At 45.9% G+C, this 23,377-nt stretch overlaps 1 protein-coding gene across 6 annotated transcripts in view; it reads right to left on the reverse strand.

Annotated features, from left to right (window-relative positions):
* LOC142311090 (uncharacterized) overlaps positions 1-23,377 on the reverse strand; it is a 337,525-nt gene that overhangs the window by 266,632 nt on the left and 47,516 nt on the right. Inside the window, exon 1 of one of the 6 annotated variants that reach the window (XM_075349174.1) lies at positions 11,664-11,708. The exons of 4 other annotated variants lie outside the window; for them this stretch is intronic. The gene's annotated coding sequence lies outside the window, so the exon portion shown is untranslated. Of the gene's footprint in view, positions 1-4,121; positions 4,164-11,663; positions 11,709-23,377 lie in introns of those variants that run through there. One more of the 6 variants, XM_075349175.1, reaches the window with a different exon arrangement.

Below are 23,377 nucleotides of genomic sequence, written 5' to 3' on the forward strand. Positions count from 1 at the left end.
CTATACAATCCTGCACTATGCACACAGTGTATATAGCTATACAATCCTGCACTATGCACACAGTGTATATAGCTATACAATCCTGCACTATGCACACAGTGTATATAGCTATACAATCCTGCACTATGCACACAGTGTATATAGCTATACAATCCTGCACTATGCACACAGTGTATATAGCTATACAATCCTGCACTATGCACACAGTGTATATAGCTATACAATCCTGCACTATGCACACAGTGTATATAGATATACAATCCTGCACTATGCACACAGTGTATATAGATATACAATCCTGCACTATGCACACAGTGTATATAGCTATACAATCCTGCACTATGCACACAGTGTATATAGATATACAATCCTGCACTATGCACACAGTGTATATAGCTATACAATCCTGCACTATGCACACAGTGTATATAGCTATACAATCCTGCACTATGCACACAGTGTATATAGCTATACAATCCTGCACTATGCACACAGTGTATATAGCTATACAATCCTGCACTATGCACACAGTGTATATAGCTATACAATCCTGCACTATGCACACAGTGTATATAGCTATACAATCCTGCACTATGCACACAGTGTATATAGCCATACAATCCTGCACTATGCACACAGTGTATATAGCTATACAATCCTGCACTATGCACACAGTGTATATAGCTATACAATCCTGCACTATGCACACAGTGTATATAGCTATACAATCCTGCACTATGCACACAGTGTATATAGCTATACAATCCTGCACTATGCACACAGTGTATATAGCTATACAATCCTGCACTATGCACACAGTGTATATAGCTATACAATCCTGCACTATGCACACAGTGTATATAGCTATACAATCCTGCACTATGCACACAGTGTATATAGCTATACAATCCTGCACTATGCACACAGTGTATATAGCTATACAATCCTGCACTATGCACACAGTGTATATAGCTATACAATCCTGCACTATGCACACAGTGTATATAGCTATACAATCCTGCACTATGCACACAGTGTATATAGCTATACACTCCTGCACTATGCACACAGTGTATATAGCTATACAATCCTGCACTATGCACACAGTGTATATAGCTATACAATCCTGCACTATGCACACAGTGTATATAGCTATACAATCCTGCACTATGCACACAGTGTATATAGCTATACAATCCTGCACTATGCACACAGTGTATATAGCTATACAATCCTGCACTATGCACACAGTGTATATAGCCATACAATCCTGCACTATGCACACAGTGTATATAGCTATACAATCCTGCACTATGCACACAGTGTATATAGCTATACAATCCTGCACTATGCACACAGTGTATATAGCTATACAATCCTGCACTATGCACACAGTGTATATAGCTATACAATCCTGCACTATGCACACAGTGTATATAGCTATACAATCCTGCACTATGCACAGAGTGTATATAGCTATACAATCCTGCACTATGCACACAGTGTATATAGCTATACAATCCTGCACTATGCACACAGTGTATATAGCTATACAATCCTGCACTATGCACACAGTGTATATAGCTATACAATCCTGCACTATGCACACAGTGTATATAGCTATACAATCCTGCACTATGCACACAGTGTATATAGCTATATAATCCAGCAGAGTGAAGGCAGATAGCCGTAACGTACATGACTGAGGCAGTGATAGATCCAGGAAAGGGTTAAGGAGTAAGGGATGGGGGGTTTTACCTAAGGAATGTGGTGGTGGGCGAGCGAGCAGGAGGAGAGACGGGGGCAGGGGCCATATAAGAAATAGGTCCCATGTTAAGGTGTCATTCCTTTGTCCTGGACTCAAAGACTGAACCAGCAGTTGTAGAAGCCTTGCTGAAGAGCGTTCAGGCCGCGGCTTTGACATGTAGGCCCGAATGGATTCAGGCCCAGCTAGACGAATTGCTGAAGAATGCCCGGGATACAGCATCTGTCCCTTCTGAACTTTCTGAACATCAAACTCTAAGAAGATCCAGACCTCCTGAGAGACTAACTTCTGAAATGGCCAATAGGACTCACAATAGGATCATAAGTCCTTCCGTTACTTCTAGGAAAAGAGCAAAGCGCAGCACGGCCTCTGATCCTGCTTACAAACCAGGAAGGAAACTACAGTACAAGAATAACAAGGGACAGGGAAAAGAGCCCGACCATCTAACCAGAGAGACACCAAGAAGTGCAAGGAGAAAGTCCGGCTCTACTGATGTGCCAGCCAGAGAAGCAGCCACACAAGCTACAACTGACGTGACGACAGCCCACGATGGATCCTTAGAACTTCCTCAACAAACTTTGCATCATTCTAGAGGACATCATACGGCCTCACCCCAGGAAATAAACCAACACGGGGGGATGGGCTTAGGACACACAACATTTCCGGATCCGGGTTCTCATTACACGAGGAGTGGTAGGAATCCAAAAAGACAACTGCGCAAAAGTACTTTAACCAGACAAAGACTTCTTCGGCCGGCTCAGGATGTGAGTCAGGCAATAAATCTACAGCTACAAGACTGACACAGATAACGACTCCCCACTAGAGGGCAGCAGCACGCAGCACTTCAATAATGGAGGGGCTGTAGAGACTATAACTAATACGTCACGGACGGCTGGTCAACCTAGGACGCAGCCAGGTATTGGTGAGAACACTTTTTCTTGTCCTATATCTAGTGTAACAACACCTGTAATGAGTCCAGTGGGCGCAGTTGGGGGTACAGTTCCCGGCAATGTAGGATGGGATCTTAATTCAGTAGTACAGCAATTAGTGTCAGGGGTTAAGGAGGCTTTGAGTCAGTCTAGCTTACCCATAACTTCTTCTCCTATTGCTGCATGGTGTGGAAATGGTCGCCGGACATCGGAGGTGGTAAGTCAGTCGTGTGCTGATCCAGACACACAGGAGGATGCAGTAATTTCACAAGGGGTTACATTATCTGATGCAGCAAAAGGAGAATTATATGTATGTTTTGAGGGTCCTCTAGGAATTCATTTGAAACAGGAGGTTAGGGAGAAGATTTGGGCCGACGAATATGTGGAAATATTTTCATTATTGCCCTTAGAAAAATATAACTTGGATAGAGTAAGGTTTGATGAGAGGAAAAGAGAGGAACAAGAAAGACGGTATTGTCTCATCCCCCAAACATTTAGCAATTGGTTCCATGCCTTTGCCATATTAGCAAGTGTAATAGGCCAAAAAACTCCTGAACATTGCTCTGCCTTATTTTGTTACATGAATTCTATCGGGGAGGCGCACCGCGTGTATGGAGGTTTAGCATGGCTGCGCTATGATGAGCAGTTTCGCCAACGAAAGGCTGGTCGCCAAGGGATTCGTTGGGATCACAAAGATATTAGTTTATGGATGCGTCTCATGACAGCGCCACGTGGGGTTAATCAGCCCTTTCAGGGCTATGTCGGCAGATCATCAGCAATCGGATTGTCGGCAGCAAACAGAAAAGGTTGCTGCTGGCAGTTCAATGATAGCCAGTGCAGATTCGGAAACACATGCAGGTACAAACATGAATGCAGCTTCTGTAGTGGAAACCATAGCCTATCCAAATGCTTTAAACGAAATAAAACCCCAACAGCAGAGATTAACCAAAAAGGGGGAAACCCCAATTAGACTCGGGGAGATGGTGGGCTATCTAAGCAGGTACCCAGATAGAAAAGCAGCACAATTGCTGGGGGAGGGTTTCTCAGAAGGTTTTAAGATCCCATCTACTTCAGGCCCATTAACCTGTTCTCGTAACCTTGCTTCAGCTTATACATATTCTCACATTGTCTCCACAAAACTAAACAAAGAAATTGACCTGGGCCGCATGGCAGGTCCATTCCCCAAAATGCCAATAGAAAACTTAAGGGTCTCTCCATTGGGGGTGGTCCCAAAGAAGGAACCCAATAAGTTTAGGCTGATCCATCATCTGTCCTTCCCTCATGGAAGCTCAGTTAATGATGGAATCGATCAGGAACTTTGCACAGTCTCGTATACTTCATTTGATACAGCGATTGCATGGGTACAGAAGTACGGCAGAGGAGCTTTAATGGCAAAAACAGACATTGAAGCTGCCTTTAGACTCTACCAGTCCATCCAGAAAGCTTCCATCTCTTGGGTTGTCAGTGGCAGGTTTTATGTAGACTTGTGTTTACCGATGGGCTGCTCCATCTCATGCTCCTTGTTTGAATCATTTAGCACATTTTTGGAGTGGGTAGTAAAGAAGGAAGCCGGCGTGCGTTCTGTCCTGCATTATCTAGATGATTTCCTATGTATTGGTCCACCAAAGTCATTTGTTTGTGCTTCATTATTGGCAGCGATTCAGTCGGTTTTTAAGTGTTTTGGAGTACCGTTAGCATCAGATAAAACAGAAGGCCCGTCTACACTTATCAAGTTTTTAGGAATTTTGATTGACAGTGAAGCAATGGAGTGCAGATTACCAGATGACAAGGTCAGTGATCTGCTGGAGGCAGTCAGAGAAGCTAGATCTCACCGTAAGATCAGATTAAAGGATCTACAATCGCTGTTAGGAAAAATGAACTTTGCGTGTCGCATTATTCCAATGGGTAGAGTTTTTTGTAGGCGCCTAGCTGCAGCTACCTCAGGCATAACCTTTCCACATCACTTTGTGCGGCTGGCTAGAACATTAAAGGACGATCTGGCGGTATGGGAACAGTTCTTAATGGAGTTTAATGGGAGGTCATTGTGGATCAGACCACCGGTTTCAAATTTTGATCTAGACATCCACACTGATGCAGCGGGGTCAACTGGTTTTGGTGCATATTGTTCGGGACAGTGGTGTGCAGATAGGTGGCCAGAGAGTTGGAGAAACAATGGGTTAACACGAAACTTAGTACTCCTTGAATTGTTCCCCATAGTGGTTGCTTGTGAAATTTGGTACAATATTTTCCAAAACCGAAAAGTGAGATTTCATTGTGATAACTTGGGAGTTGTAGAAGTCATCAACAAACAATCAGCTTCTTCCCGGCCTGTTGTTACGTTGCTGCGTCATCTAGTGCTGCGCTGTTTAAAGTCAAATTGTCAGATTACAGCTGTGCATGTCCCCGGTGTTTGCAATTCTGTGGCTGATGCTCTGTCTCGTTTTCAGTGGGACAGATTCCGTTCGTTAGCCCCGATGGCAGAGGTACAAGGCAAGAAGTGTCCGGATTTTCTGTGGTCACTGCCAGTGACACCGCATACGCTCTGATAGAACGGTCTGTGGGTGTAAGCACATGGCAGAGGTACCAGTCAGCATGGAGGGAATGGGAAGACTTGTGTGCTCTAGTGGCACATGATGCCAGTGTACATGACAATGTTTCCTTGTTGTTATTTTACATTAGCAGGGCCTTTGTGGACGGTACTTCATTGTCCAGTATTGATAGTAAAATGTCTGGATTAGCTTTTTGGTTTAAGTTGCTCGACTTCACTGATTACACAAAGCATTTTTTAGTTAAGCAGGCCCTAAAGGGTTACAGGAAAAGTTGTAAGAAGACCAGAGATAAACGGCGTCCGATTTCTTTCCAGTTATTGCAGCAGATACTGAGTGTACTAGGCCGAGTCTGTAGCAGTCCCTTTGAAGTGTTTCTCTTTAGTTGTGCATTCACACTGGCCTTTTTTGGCGCTTTTAGAATCAGCGAGTTGGTGGCGAGTAGCTCCACCAGAAGTGGGGGTCTACAAGACGAGGACGTGCATCAGTACACAGACAGATTGGAATGTTTTCTGGCAAAGTCAAAAACTGATCAACAGGGTAGAGGAAAATGGATCACATTGTTTCCTTTAAGCGGTTCCAGGGCCTGCCCGGTCATCTGTTTTAGAAACTATGTCTCAAGAAGGCCAAATATCCAAGGTTCATTACTAATTCATGAGGATTGTAAGTCATTGTCACAATTTCAATTCACAGCAGTTCTTAAAAAATGCCTGACAATATTGGGAGAGTCTCCAAATGCATTCACTTCACACTCATTTAGGATAGGAGCAGCCACAGAAGCTGCTAGATGGGGCTTAGAGCCTGACATAGTTAAAAAAAATCGGGAGATGGGAATCGAGCAGATTTAAGAGTTACATTCGATTACATTTATTATAAATGGCGTACATGTATATATATGTGTACATTGTGGTAATCCTATAGTAGTTGTGTCTTCATTTAGATAATTGTGTGATAATTGTGTTTTTGTTTTTTGTTTTAGCTGAACAGCAATGCCTGGTTTGGATCATGGGACATTCATTTGTTTTTTGGGGGGCCTTACGTGCAGCAGTCAGGCCTAATGGCAAACAGTTGGGGTTGCCCAGTTCCTTGGCACGGGTGACATGGATAGGAAAGAGGGGAATGCAGTGGCATCAGCTGTTAAAAGAAATCCAGTATCATGTGGAGTTCTACCGCCCCCTGGACGTCTTACTTATCCATTTAGGTGGTAATGATTTAGCAATAAGAACATCAAGACATTTAGTTAGGAACATAAAGCTTGATATGTTGAATTTATGGAGGTCTTACCCAGAAACAGTGGTGGTCTGGTCGGATATAGTAGCTAGACAAATGTGGAGAACAGCGCGATCAGTGGCTCGCATCAATAATACAAGGATAAAGGTTAATAAAAAAATAACAAAATTTGTGTTGGAAAACGGAAGGGTGGCCATACGTCACCAGATGCTGGAAAATACAAAGGAACATTTTTGGAGAGATGATAAGGTACATCTTAATGACATTGGCATTGATATATGGATGTTGGGAATACAAGAAGGAGTAGAACGAGCCATTAAGTTGTGGAGGAACTCACTCTTGTAAGGTGTCACAAGAGCGAGTCTTGGCGGGATGTGGTTGTTTAAACCCCCTCTTTGTTGGTTGGAGAATTATGTTTTTAATGGGGTCCCTGGGCCAGAGCTCAGCGGACAGTGGAATATGGGTCCCTGGGGAGGAGCTCAGTGGACAGTGGAATACATGGGTCCCTGGGGAGGAGCTCAGCGGACACAAGGAAAATGATCAAGGGGTATACCCAGATTCCCCCTTGAGCTAGGTGTACACGGCGGAGGGGGATATGGGGCTGGGATTTATAACAACCACATCTCTGGGCCGATAATCTTGTTTTTTCTTGTTGATGTTTTTTCTTATTAAAAATAAAGGGCTGCTGTGGCCAAAATTTTAATCCATGTCACGCAGTGTGTGGTGTCTTATTTATTAGGTTACCAGGAGCGCAATTCACTAGTCCATCAGTCATGCACTATGCACACAGTGTATATAGCTATACAATCCTGCACTATGCACACAGTGTATATAGCTATACAATCCTGCACTATGCACACAGTGTATATAGCTATACAATCCTGCACTATGCACACAGTGTATATAGCTATACAATCCTGCACTATGCACACAGTGTATATAGCTATACAATCCTGCACTATGCACACAGTGTATATAGCTATACAATCCTGCACTATGCACACAGTGTATATAGCTATACAATCCTGCACTATGCACACAGTGTATATAGCTATACAATCCTGCACTATGCACACAGTGTATATAGCTATACAATCCTGCACTATGCACACAGTGTGTATAGCTATACAATCCTGCACTATGCACACAGTGTGTATAGCTATACAATCCTGCACTATGCACACAGTGTATATAGCTATACAATCCTGCACTATGCACACAGTGTATATAGCCATACAATCCTGCACTATGCACACAGTGTATATAGCTATACAATCCTGCACTATGCACACAGTGTATATAGCTATACAATCCTGCACTATGCACACAGTGTATATAGCTATACAATCCTGCACTATGCACACAGTGTATATAGCTATACAATCCTGCACTATGCACACAGTGTATATAGCTATACAATCCTGCACTATGCACACAGTGTATATAGCTATACAATCCTGCACTATGCACACAGTGTATATAGATATACAATCCTGCACTATGCACACAGTGTATATAGCTATACAATCCTGCACTATGCACACAGTGTATATAGATATACAATCCTGCACTATGCACACAGTGTGTATAGCTATACAATCCTGCACTATGCACACAGTGTGTATAGCTATACAATCCTGCACTATGCACACAGTGTATATAGCTATACAATCCTGCACTATGCACACAGTGTATATAGCCATACAATCCTGCACTATGCACACAGTGTATATAGCCATACAATCCTGCACTATGCACACAGTGTATATAGCTATACAATCCTGCACTATGCACACAGTGTATATAGCTATACAATCCTGCACTATGCACACAGTGTATATAGCTATACAATCCTGCACTATGCACACAGTGTAATATAGCTATACAATCCTGCACTATGCACACAGTGTATATAGCTATACAATCCTGCACTATGCACACAGTGTATATAGCTATACAATCCTGCACTATGCACACAGTGTATATAGCTATACAATCCTGCACTATGCACACAGTGTATATAGCTATACAATCCTGCACTATGCACACAGTGTATATAGCTATACAATCCTGCACTATGCACACAGTGTATATAGCTATACAATCCTGCACTATGCACACAGTGTATATAGCTATACACTCCTGCACTATGCACACAGTGTATATAGCTATACAATCCTGCACTATGCACACAGTGTATATAGCTATACAATCCTGCACTATGCACACAGTGTATATAGCTATACAATCCTGCACTATGCACACAGTGTATATAGCTATACAATCCTGCACTATGCACACAGTGTATATAGCTATACAATCCTGCACTATGCACACAGTGTATATAGCCATACAATCCTGCACTATGCACACAGTGTATATAGCTATACAATCCTGCACTATGCACACAGTGTATATAGCTATACAATCCTGCACTATGCACACAGTGTATATAGCTATACAATCCTGCACTATGCACACAGTGTATATAGCTATACAATCCTGCACTATGCACACAGTGTATATAGCTATACAATCCTGCACTATGCACACAGTGTATATAGCCATACAATCCTGCACTATGCACACAGTGTATATAGCCATACAATCCTGCACTATGCACACAGTGTATATAGCTATACAATCCTGCACTATGCACACAGTGTATATAGCTATACAATCCTGCACTATGCACACAGTGTATATAGCTATACAATCCTGCACTATGCACACAGTGTATATAGCTATACAATCCTGCACTATGCACACAGTGTATCTAGCCATACAATCCTGCACTATGCACACAGTGTATATAGCTATACAATCCTGCACTATGCACACAGTGTATATAGCCTATACAATCCTGCACTATGCACACAGTGTATATAGCTATACAATCCTGCACTATGCACACAGTGTATATAGCTATACAATCCTGCACTATGCACACAGTGTATATAGCTATACAATCCTGCACTATGCACACAGTGTATATAGCTATACAATCCTGCACTATGCACACAGTGTATATAGCTATACAATCCTGCACTATGCACACAGTGTATATAGCTATACAATCCTGCACTATGCACACAGTGTATATAGCTATACAATCCTGCACTATGCACACAGTGTATATAGCTATACAATCCTGCACTATGCACACAGTGTATATAGCTATACAATCCTGCACTATGCACACAGTGTATATAGCTATACAATCCTGCACTATGCACACAGTGTATATAGCTATACAATCCTGCACTATGCACACAGTGTATATAGCTATACAATCCTGCACTATGCACACAGTGTATATAGCTATACAATCCTGCACTATGCACACAGTGTATATAGCTATACAATCCTGCACTATGCACACAGTGTATATAGCTATACAATCCTGCACTATGCACACAGTGTATATAGCTATACAATCCTGCACTATGCACACAGTGTATATAGCTATACAATCCTGCACTATGCACACAGTGTATATAGCTATACAATCCTGCACTATGCACACAGTGTATATAGCTATACAATCCTGCACTATGCACACAGTGTATATAGCTATACAATCCTGCACTATGCACACAGTGTATATAGCTATACAATCCTGCACTATGCACACAGTGTATATAGCTATACAATCCTGCACTATGCACACAGTGTATATAGCTATACAATCCTGCACTATGCACACAGTGTATATAGCTATACAATCCTGCACTATGCACACAGTGTATATAGCTATACAATCCTGCACTATGCACACAGTGTATATAGCTATACAATCCTGCACTATGCACACAGTGTATATAGCTATACAATCCTGCACTATGCACACAGTGTATATAGCTATACAATCCTGCACTATGCACACAGTGTATATAGCTATACAATCCTGCACTATGCACACAGTGTATATAGCTATACAATCCTGCACTATGCACACAGTGTATATAGCTATACAATCCTGCACTATGCACACAGTGTATATAGCTATACAATCCTGCACTATGCACACAGTGTATATAGCTATACAATCCTGCACTATGCACACAGTGTATATAGCTATACAATCCTGCACTATGCACACAGTGTATATAGCTATACAATCCTGCACTATGCACACAGTGTATATAGCTATACAATCCTGCACTATGCACACAGTGTATATAGCTATACAATCCTGCACTATGCACACAGTGTATATAGCTATACAATCCTGCACTATGCACACAGTGTATATAGCTATACAATCCTGCACTATGCACACAGTGTATATAGCTATACAATCCTGCACTATGCACACAGTGTATATAGCTATACAATCCTGCACTATGCACACAGTGTATATAGCTATACAATCCTGCACTATGCACACAGTGTATATAGCTATACAATCCTGCACTATGCACACAGTGTATATAGCTATACAATCCTGCACTATGCACACAGTGTATATAGCTATACAATCCTGCACTATGCACACAGTGTATATAGCTATACAATCCTGCACTATGCACACAGTGTATATAGCTATACAATCCTGCACTATGCACACAGTGTATATAGCTATACAATCCTGCACTATGCACACAGTGTATATAGCCATACAATCCTGCACTATGCACACAGTGTATATAGCCATACAATCCTGCACTATGCACACAGTGTATATAGCTATACAATCCTTGCACTATGCACAGTGTATATAGCTATACAATCCTGCACTATGCACACAGTGTATATAGCTATACAATCCTGCACTATGCACACAGTGTATATAGCCATACAATCCTGCACTATGCACACAGTGTATATAGCCATACAATCCTGCACTATGCACACAGTGTATATAGCTATACAATCCTGCACTATGCACACAGTGTATATAGCTATACAATCCTGCACTATGCACACAGTGTATATAGCTATACAATCCTGCACTATGCACACAGTGTATATAGCTATACAATCCTGCACTATGCACACAGTGTATATAGCTATACAATCCTGCACTATGCACACAGTGTATATAGCTATACAATCCTGCACTATGCACACAGTGTATATAGCTATACAATCCTGCACTATGCACACAGTGTATATAGCTATACAATCCTGCACTATGCACACAGTGTATATAGATGTCTCATTACACACACTATAAATAACAATACATACAAGTCACTGTCTTGAGTGGTAGCTGATCAGCTGCTCTGGTCTAGACCGGGGCTGTGAAGGATGACGTCATGAGAAGGGGCGGGGCCACCCAGTGCAGAGCTAGGACCAGGAAGCAGCAGTGCACTCACATGTCACTGAGAGGAGTAGGGACTGTATATAGACGGAAGGAGTGAGGAGCTGGGTTATGGGGCTGTGTATAGGAGAGGAGTGAGTAGCTTGGCTATGGGGCTGTGCATAGACGTGAGGAGCTGGACTATGGGGCTGTGCAGAGACGTGAGGAGCTGGGCTATGGGGCTGTGCATAGACGTGAGGAGCTGGGCTATGGGGCTGTGCATAGACGTGAGGAGCTGGGCTATGGGGCTGTGCAGAGACGTGAGGAGCTGGGCTATGGGGCTGTGCAGATGAAATGACCAGCCAGGGAGGCCTCTGGCTGTGTAGTCGTGGCAGCACTGCATGCAAGGCACATCCCTGGCTTCATCACTTCCTTAATGTTGAGAGAGTGTGTGTCGGTATCTTCATCGGCCGATGCACAAAGAGTCGGCAGGCAAAAGTCCAGATGCAATAAAAACGACATTTATTCACAAAAGTAAAACACTCCGGTCAGCAGATTCCGGCGGTATTAGTGGAGCTGGGGACAACCTGCCCAAACGCACCCTCTGGTGGGGATATGCCCTAGATACTCCACTTCTCCGGGCTCCCACTCTCCGGCCAAGCACACACTGGACCCACACCAGCGGAATAGGCCCTGAGGTTGCGTCCACCTCCTGTTCTCCGGTGTCCCTTGATGGTACGCTCACACACACACTTGCCGCCGCAGATGCTCACTGTCTGCTGTCCCGGATCCTCTCTCTCACACACCAAACAGACTTAGCCTAGATATCCGGCCGACTCCTCCTCCCCGGTGGCAACAGCCGTCCCACCCGGCCACTAGGGGGTGCCCTAACACATCACATAATAATATAAAAAATTCAACACTTTTAATAATCACAATGCCGGGTAACTATGCTAAACTAGTAGGGGGGAGGCCCACCCACTACATGCCTCCCCTCTTAAAATCCGAGCCTCCCGGCAAGGCTCTAAAACTTTAAACATATTAGCACATAAAAACCTTTTGGGTCAGTCCTCAACAGCGGCACCAGTTCAGCGGCGCTCCCGATCTTTAGGGGCGCTTAATGGCGCAGCAGCGCTCCCGGTCTTAGATGGGCGCCCGGAGGCTTCAATAGCGCTCCCGGTCTTTGCTGAAGGTGCCCGGAGGCTTCAAGAGCGCTCCCGGTCTTTGCTGGAGGGCAACAGGCCCGTAAAACTTTTCAACAACAAGGGAACTTTCTGCCGGTCTGGAACAACACCAGTCTTTGAAGGTGTTGAAGTCAACAACTTACTCCGGGGGCCAGGCTTTCTTCCATTCCTCCGCTTGAGCCTGGATATAGGCCCCCAGAGTTTGTCCCGGCTGGCGGCGGATTCGCCTAAAAGACACAGGGGCGAAAGGCGGCTCCGCCGGTGCAGCTGCTGCAGCTCCTCTTGGGGGTGATGGTGTCTCTGCCCGAGATGGTGGTGGTGCGTCCAGCATGATGACCGGCTTGTTTGTAACATTTTGCGTTACCGCTACCACGGTTGGAACCTTCTCCGGGTCAGGGGCCGATGCAGTCGCTGTTTCCGGGACAGCAGTCACGACACGCCGGGGTTGAGAGGGCGCGGGCGGGAGCGGGCTGGCATGGCTCCGGCGCCGCTCTTGCTGCTCCTCCCACTCAATCTCCTCCTGCCACTGCTCCGCTTCCCGGGTGGTGGGCATGCGGGAGACACAAACCGCAAACAGGCCACGGCTACCTGCGTCCGGCAGGAACTGGACTTTCTCGCCCGGCCACAAAGTATGGAGTCGCTTGGGCAGTCCTTCCACGTCGAGATGAACCCTGTTATAAAAGTAATCATCCCCGGTCTCGACTTCTCGGATGAATCCATATCCGTCCTGCTGGTTGAACTTAACAACCACCCCGGTCACAAACTGCTGTGCCAGCTCCTCGCCACCAGAACCGGACAGCATTTCCCGGACGATGGTCTCGGCCAGGAGACGTTCCTGGACAGGGTCAGGCTTCGGGGTCGGGACACTGGGGCGCGACTCCGCAGGCGGGGCGATGACTGGATCCCAGAAGAAGCCCAGGTGATCTTTCTCCAAGTGCTCAGCGAACTCCTCAGCCGGCTCCGGCACAAATGGGGAAGCGGCGGCGTTAAGCTGCGGGGTCTCCCATGGGAAGACGGCAACCCCCGGACGGTTTGGCATGGGTGGGGTGGCATAGGTCGCCTTCACCTCTGTGATGGTGCTCCCGGTTTGAGCATCCCATGAGGTCTTCCAGGAAACTTTGTCTGGCCTGGTGGAACCTCCCGGTCCAATGGGAAGGTCCGCCAACGCGGCCTCACTAGCAGGGGCGAACCGGGGTCGACCTCGACCGAGGCTGATTAGGGCCATGGTCGTTGCCAACTCCGCGGGTTGCCCAAAGGTCTCCATCTCGGTCTCCGACAGTATTGCTGGTAATGGCGGTGATGTCGACGCTGAGACTGGGAAGAGTGGAGGCGGGTCTTCGTTTCCCGCTCTTAAACGGACTCCACCCCCAGCCTCACGCATCATCTTGACTCCTCCGCTGAGGTACTTCTTTTTCTTCTTCTTCCATGCCCTGGAGCTGGCGCCTCCCCTCTTTGGGCGGAGTACTCCGTACTTTCTCTTCGGCGCCGGCCAGCCCCAGGCTCTTCTTTTGGCGCCAATTCTTCGCGCCTTTTCTTCCTTACAGATAACGGCCTCCTTGCCGCCATCTTGTACCCGGTCCAACGCTACGGGTACTGTGTTTTCTTCCCACCATGGGACTGGAAACCTTGCATCATGGTCCGGGTCCTGTGTTCCAGGCACGACCTGGTCTCCAGCTTTTTGGGTTCCTGGCAGGGGAATCGAATCCTGCCGACTACGCCACATGAAATGACCAGCCAGGGAGGCCTCTGGCTGTGTAGTCGTGGCAGCACTGCATGCAAGGCACATCCCTGGCTTCATCACTTCCTTAATGTTGAGAGAGTGTGTGTCGGTATCTTCATCGGCCGATGCACAAAGAGTCGGCAGGCAAAAGTCCAGATGCAATAAAAACGACATTTATTCACAAAAGTAAAACACTCCGGTCAGCAGATTCCGGCGGTATTAGTGGAGCTGGGGACAACCTGCCCAAACGCACCCTCTGGTGGGGATATGCCCTAGATACTCCACTTCTCCGGGCTCCCACTCTCCGGCCAAGCACACACTGGACCCACACCAGCGGAATAGGCCCTGAGGTTGCGTCCACCTCCTGTTCTCCGGTGTCCCTTGATGGTACGCTCACACACACACTTGCCGCCGCAGATGCTCACTGTCTGCTGTCCCGGATCCTCTCTCTCACACACCAAACAGACTTAGCCTAGATATCCGGCCGACTCCTCCTCCCCGGTGGCAACAGCCGTCCCACCCGGCCACTAGGGGGTGCCCTAACACATCACATAATAATATAAAAAATTCAACACTTTTAATAATCACAATGCCGGGTAACTATGCTAAACTAGTAGGGGGTAGGCCCACCCACTACATGCCTCCCCTCTTAAAATCCGAGCCTCCCGGCAAGGCTCTAAAACTTTAAACATATTAGCACATAAAAACCTTTTGGGTCAGTCCTCAACAGCGGCACCAGTTCAGCGGCGCTCCCGATCTTTAGGGGCGCTTAATGGCGCAGCAGCGCTCCCGGTCTTAGATGGGCGCCCGGAGGCTTCAATAGCGCTCCCGGTCTTTGCTGAAGGTGCCCGGAGGCTTCAAGAGCGCTCCCGGTCTTTGCTGGAGGGCAACAGGCCCGTAAAACTTTTCAACAACAAGGGAACTTTCTGCCGGTCTGGAACAACACCAGTCTTTGAAGGTGTTGAAGTCAACAACTTACTCCGGGGGCCAGGCTTTCTTCCATTCCTCCGCTTGAGCCTGGATATAGGCCCCCAGAGTTTGTCCCGGCTGGCGGCGGATTCGCCTAAAAGACACAGGGGCGAAAGGCGGCTCCGCCGGTGCAGCTGCTGCAGCTCCTCTTGGGGGTGATGGTGTCTCTGCCCGAGATGGTGGTGGTGCGTCCAGCATGATGACCGGCTTGTTTGTAACATTTTGCGTTACCGCTACCACGGTTGGAACCTTCTCCGGGTCAGGGGCCGATGCAGTCGCTGTTTCCGGGACAGCAGTCACGACACGCCGGGGTTGAGAGGGCGCGGGCGGGAGCGGGCTGGCATGGCTCCGGCGCCGCTCTTGCTGCTCCTCCCACTCAATCTCCTCCTGCCACTGCTCCGCTTCCCGGGTGGTGGGCATGCGGGAGACACAAACCGCAAACAGGCCACGGCTACCTGCGTCCGGCAGGAACTGGACTTTCTCGCCCGGCCACAAAGTATGGAGTCGCTTGGGCAGTCCTTCCACGTCGAGATGAACCCTGTTATAAAAGTAATCATCCCCGGTCTCGACTTCTCGGATGAATCCATATCCGTCCTGCTGGTTGAACTTAACAACCACCCCGGTCACAAACTGCTGTGCCAGCTCCTCGCCACCAGAACCGGACAGCATTTCCCGGACGATGGTCTCGGCCAGGAGACGTTCCTGGACAGGGTCAGGCTTCGGGGTCGGGACACTGGGGCGCGACTCCGCAGGCGGGGCGATGACTGGATCCCAGAAGAAGCCCAGGTGATCTTTCTCCAAGTGCTCAGCGAACTCCTCAGCCGGCTCCGGCACAAATGGGGAAGCGGCGGCGTTAAGCTGCGGGGTCTCCCATGGGAAGACGGCAACCCCCGGACGGTTTGGCATGGGTGGGGTGGCATAGGTCGCCTTCACCTCTGTGATGGTGCTCCCGGTTTGAGCATCCCATGAGGTCTTCCAGGAAACTTTGTCTGGCCTGGTGGAACCTCCCGGTCCAATGGGAAGGTCCGCCAACGCGGCCTCACTAGCAGGGGCGAACCGGGGTCGACCTCGACCGAGGCTGATTAGGGCCATGGTCGTTGCCAACTCCGCGGGTTGCCCAAAGGTCTCCATCTCGGTCTCCGACAGTATTGCTGGTAATGGCGGTGATGTCGACGCTGAGACTGGGAAGAGTGGAGGCGGGTCTTCGTTTCCCGCTCTTAAACGGACTCCACCCCCAGCCTCACGCATCATCTTGACTCCTCCGCTGAGGTACTTCTTTTTCTTCTTCTTCCATGCCCTGGAGCTGGCGCCTCCCCTCTTTGGGCGGAGTACTCCGTACTTTCTCTTCGGCGCCGGCCAGCCCCAGGCTCTTCTTTTGGCGCCAATTCTTCGCGCCTTTTCTTCCTTACAGATAACGGCCTCCTTGCCGCCATCTTGTACCCGGTCCAACGCTACGGGTACTGTGTTTTCTTCCCACCATGGGACTGGAAACCTTGCATCATGGTCCGGGTCCTGTGTTCCAGGCACGACCTGGTCTCCAGCTTTTTGGGTTCCTGGCAGGGGAATCGAATCCTGCCGACTACGCCACATGAAATGACCAGCCAGGGAGGCCTCTGGCTGTGTAGTCGTGGCAGCACTGCATGCAAGGCACATCCCTGGCTTCATCACTTCCTTAATGTTGAGAGAGTGTGTGTCGGTATCTTCATCGGCCGATGCACAAAGAGTCGGCAGGCAAAAGTCCAGATGCAATAAAAACGACATTTATTCACAAAAGTAAAACACTCCGGTCAGCAGATTCCGGCGGTATTAGTGGAGCTGGGGACAACCTGCCCAAACGCACCCTCTGGTGGGGATATGCCCTAGATACTCCACTTCTCCGGGCTCCCACTCTCCGGCCAAGCACACACTGGACCCACACCAGCGGAATAGGCCCTGAGGTTGCGTCCACCTCCTGTTCTCCGGTGTCCCTTGATGGTACGCTGTTTTGCTATATTTTTAACACTAAGGTTCAGATACGGCTTTAAAGAAGGCAATTAAGTAATTTTATTATAAAGGTTAATATGAAATACAAACTTAAAGGAAAAGTATGATATTGCGTACACTTTTGTATAATCAACATACAAAGGTTAAGTACAGTTAAATATACTTACAATCACCAAGGAGCTTTGGACACCATCTGTCTGGAACATTAAGAATCAGAAGCATGACATAGACAGAGGACTCCTGGAAATCCCAACACTGACCGGACATCTCGGTACAGGTAACACGAGCTTCTGTCTGTGCTATACTTCAGCTGATCTTATAGAGGCTTGAACAATATTACAAACCTTAAAGTTAATGTGTTGTAGTCTTATTGATCCATGCCCTTTGATGGCCAGTCATTGGGCATAGATGAATCAGAGATACACCACACATCAGACAATGGGGTAATAAACCCACAGACATTCAAATCTCCTAAGAATACACATCAGGTATTTGAGCTAGGTAAATGGATATATTGTCTGTCTGTGTATATAGCAAACACATAAAACATCAGATTGTTGAACTAAAGTAAATCAGAGTTTCTATTTCAATGGACAGCAAACACACAAAACCATCAGATATGTGATGTAAGAAAATCATAAGGTTTCTGTTACAATGGTATATTGTCTGTCTGTATATTCAAGACAAACACACAGAAATCCTTAAGTATATACAAGATTTTGTAACCATGTACACTTTGTCTTTCTGGTTAATCAATATGTTATAGTATAACATAATGTATAAACTCAAAAATAGCCATTTTTATATTTGCAATACATTCCACCCTTGGCTATTTTGAGCCAAACATTATTTATACCAGGTACCATACCCTAACGGCATAATTTTAGCGTACACTGTGTACAACACAAAGCAATGTATGCACAATAGCAAAAATTACTCTTAATATATAATGCATATATCCAAAAATCAGGTAACTAAGAAAGTACCCATTCCCACCATCTACCATCATCTTGTGTAATGTAATTAATCTAGTATAAATCCATCTCTACTTGTGATAAATATAGCCACCAAACAAGAGAATCGTCCTATTGCTTTAGCTGCATATGCTGCTACAGTGAGTGTTCCTACAATTATTATAGATAATCCTTGTATCTATGATTTTGTTAACAATTTTACATTTTGTGTATATGATGAAACGGTCATTATATTGTTAATCTCATATTATTTCCTGCCCTCATACGTTTGCATTTTTTATTTGTATGAGAGCCACAAATAATAGCAATCTCTTTATAGCCTGTTTGATTCGGTATTTTTAATTGTTGACATCTGCCTGTTTTGCTTTGAGGAGTCCGGAGAATGGAGTCCTCTGAGTCCTTAGGGCAATCATCTCTTCTGTTAGAGAATGTTCCCCAGTGCAGTTCATATAGGCACAATACAGATTGGAGGTGAAGTTTTGGGTCACATCTTCTTCTTCTAGGTCTTCTTCTGTTTGGTTTTCAATAAGGCCACATTTTCCATGGTTGGTCTCTCTGTTTTCGGTCTGAAGGTTGCTTGGCTTCTGACGGAAGTAGATCCATGCCTATGGTGACGCTAATGATGCAACATTTCCAGATTTTGATCTAAAGGGACAAAAATACACATATTACTCATCTGTCAGTTGGGATGAATTCCCACTTTTCTTGTTTCATAACTGTCAGCACATTGTCTGCTCCTCGAGCAATGACTTCAGCAGGTTCTGGAATACCTTTTGTCACTCAATTGTTTCACCCAAATTTTTGCACAATCATTGATAGGATGTGAAGATCCAAATCATTTATCTTCTCTGCAGAACCGAAGGAGCCCTCCCTCTGACTATCTACGTTTTAGAAATAGACAGTACTAGCAACTGAGCTATTCTATCTCACTTCTGTATTAACATGTCACTGTCTCCACTATTCATTAGAATTACCTTAATTAATAATCCTGATCTATCCCTTCTCTCATTACCTGAGTTCAGTTTAAGGCCAAATCTGACCTTTGGACCATGAGACCATCATACTGAGAGGGCATTTACAAGCCTATTGTGGTCCTGATTGAACATACACATAAAACAAACAACAACCATTAGGTAAATACAATACCCATTCATCACAATGGGATGATTACTTGTTTCATTGTTTTAGCCTGATTGCTCTAATAACATGTAAAACTCTGGTCTCCAGTCTAAAAAGAAAGCACAAACATTATTAGCATATAAGCTCAAATAATGCACAAAACACAATTTTATCCAGTCCATTATCCATATGCTAAAAGATTCACATCTAACTTGACAGCCTAAAAAGTTCACTATTTACCCAACCATATTGGTATATTGTGCTGTATTAATTAGCAGCATGGGTATGTAAATATGAGACCAACCAAACAATAGCAAAAATAATTGCCCTTCCAATAGACTGAACACAGGGATCCTGCTGGTTTCCAGTCTCTCTTTTAACATTTGGACGGCTCTGTATTGTTTATGAGCAGGAATGGCTTTTGTAATACTTATCTCTTTACATATCTCTGTACATTCTGTATTGGTGGCAATCTCCTCTATGGTCTCAACATTACCCTTATCTTTTTCAATCTCCTCTATGGTCTCAATATTACCCTTATCTTTTTCAATCTCCTCTGTGGTCTCAATATTACCCTTCTCTTTTTCAATCTCCTCTGTGGTCTCAATATTACCCTTATCTTTTTCAATCTCCTCTGTGGTCTCAATATTACCCTTATCTTTTTCCCCCCATCTATCTTCCATTTCAGATGGAGACATCTTGGTGGAAGATGATGACAACCTCTTTTGCTGGGCTTTGATTTCCTGCACCAAACATTTGACTTCAGCGTAAAGATCCAACACCCCCGGTGCTGTAGGCTTTGCTGGTGACGATGAGAAAGTGGGCCCTCTTTCTCCCCGTGTCCTGCTTCGCCTGCGCTGTGGAGATTCAGAATCTTTTGCTGCAACCTTTTTATTATGGGAAACCCCTGACTTTTTATTGAGTCCTCTCCTTTGATACAATTTTCTCTTTTGATACAATTTCCACATCTCGTCAGTACTAATCCCGTCTATTTTATCCCAGGGAACACCATCCTTTATCAGGGCCATAAACATATCTCTCCTGGTAACACGGGATCTACGATTTGTACTACTTTTGACATTGTTACACTGTTCTTCAAAATTAAGCTGACCTCTCTGTTTGGGACCCCATTCTCCCAGACCCCCTAACTGTCGGATCGCCTCCAATGTATTGGAGATGGGTTTCCCTGTCTGATTTACCATTAATGCCATCATGACATGTTTATAAGCTGGAGGGGCATTTCTAATGATACAATTTCTAATAGATACACTTACAACAACTTGCATGTAATTGTCATATGCACTTGCTGAAATAGCATTTTTCATAGCCTCCTCCTTCAATCTCCGAGCACAATCTTTCAATGTAAACCATGGTTTTTCATTAGGCGGCCAGTCCGCCTCAGATGGGTATTTATGCTGCAATGCCATAGCCACAACATCCAACACACTACACACCACATGTGGTCGCTGAACTATCAAGGAACAAAATGCCTCCTTCACTACAGGCTCATGGCTGAGTTGAACAAACTTTGGGCCATCCACAGCATCCAGATGCACTCCATGAGCCCCCGTCTCCCATAATCTGACTATCCAAGTTATCAAAGGTTCATTTGACCTTTGTGAAAAACGATCAAGAAGCTGACTGCAATCCTCTACCATATTCCTGTTCTGTTTACCTGTAGCTGTTTCTACAACTTGTCTATGGTATATAGGATGAACTCTTATTGGGTTAAGATGAGGATCACTTTCCTTCTCCCCACTGACATGTTCATCCTCCTGTTCTGGATCGGTGACGTTTTCAGAATCAGATGAGTTCCATACGTCACCATTCCACTCATCTGAGTTCCCCTCTGTCCCTGCTTTGGCTATGGCCAAAGTTACTTCCTTTCTATTCTCCTTCCCTCTCTTCTTTCTGTATTTATACTGCTCTATACATACAGCAGACTTGTCTGCATCATGCTGATATCCATCACATTTGTCCACTGACAACTTATTCTGACACTGTGCTGTGACCAATGCAGTCTGGACCTCACACAACTGTCTCTCTAATTCCTGAACTTTTGTTACCATACGTATCTTTTCCTCATGCTGTTTTCTATATGCAGACAACAGGATCCATCCACCCCTACCCACAGCGCCCAATTCTTTACCTTTCTCCACTTTCACTTTCTGCAAGCATTCAACCACATCTACAGGTTCAGCATTTTTCAAACATTTGTCCCATGGTTCACTCAAACCAACACTATGCGACCACTTGGTTGCCAAAATATCATAGGGAGTCTGTTCCCAACCTGGAATCTCAATGCATTCACTCACAACCACTTTTTTCTTAAAAAGAGGCATATTTTACGCAATATCACACTAACAAAAATACTCAAAGCCTTCTGCGTATCCTGCCGACTACGCCAAATGTTTTGCTATATTTTTAACACTAAGGTTCAGATACGGCTTTAAAGAAGGCAATTAAGTAATTTTATTATAAAGGTTAATATGAAATACAAACTTAAAGGAAAAGTATGATATTGCGTACACTTTTGTATAATCAACATACAAAGGTTAAGTACAGTTAAATATACTTACAATCACCAAGGAGCTTTGGACACCATCTGTCTGGAACATTAAGAATCAGAAGCATGACATAGACAGAGGACTCCTGGAAATCCCAACACTGACCGGACATCTCGGTACAGGTAACACGAGCTTCTGTCTGTGCTATACTTCAGCTGATCTTATAGAGGCTTGAACAATACGCTCACACACACACTTGCCGCCGCAGATGCTCACTGTCTGCTGTCCCGGATCCTCTCTCTCACACACCAAACAGACTTAGCCTAGATATCCGGCCGACTCCTCCTCCCCGGTGGCAACAGCCGTCCCACCCGGCCACTAGGGGGTGCCCTAACACATCACATAATAATATAAAAAATTCAACACTTTTAATAATCACAATGCCGGGTAACTATGCTAAACTAGTAGGGGGTAGGCCCACCCACTACATGCCTCCCCTCTTAAAATCCGAGCCTCCCGGCAAGGCTCTAAAACTTTAAACATATTAGCACATAAAAACCTTTTGGGTCAGTCCTCAACAGCGGCACCAGTTCAGCGGCGCTCCCGATCTTTAGGGGCGCTTAATGGCGCAGCAGCGCTCCCGGTCTTAGATGGGCGCCCGGAGGCTTCAATAGCGCTCCCGGTCTTTGCTGAAGGTGCCCGGAGGCTTCAAGAGCGCTCCCGGTCTTTGCTGGAGGGCAACAGGCCCGTAAAACTTTTCAACAACAAGGGAACTTTCTGCCGGTCTGGAACAACACCGGTCTTTGAAGGTGTTGAAGTCAACAACTTACTCCGGGGGCCAGGCTTTCTTCCATTCCTCCGCTTGAGCCTGGATATAGGCCCCCAGAGTTTGTCCCGGCTGGCGGCGGATTCGCCTAAAAGACACAGGGGCGAAAGGCGGCTCCGCCGGTGCAGCTGCTGCAGCTCCTCTTGGGGGTGATGGTGTCTCTGCCCGAGATGGTGGTGGTGCGTCCAGCATGATGACCGGCTTGTTTGTAACATTTTGCGTTACCGCTACCACGGTTGGAACCTTCTCCGGGTCAGGGGCCGATGCAGTCGCTGTTTCCGGGACAGCAGTCACGACACGCCGGGGTTGAGAGGGCGCGGGCGGGAGCGGGCTGGCATGGCTCCGGCGCCGCTCTTGCTGCTCCTCCCACTCAATCTCCT

This window comes from Anomaloglossus baeobatrachus, chromosome 5, assembly GCF_048569485.1.
Source record: "Anomaloglossus baeobatrachus isolate aAnoBae1 chromosome 5, aAnoBae1.hap1, whole genome shotgun sequence".
NCBI classification, from domain to species: domain Eukaryota; kingdom Metazoa; phylum Chordata; class Amphibia; order Anura; family Aromobatidae; genus Anomaloglossus; species Anomaloglossus baeobatrachus.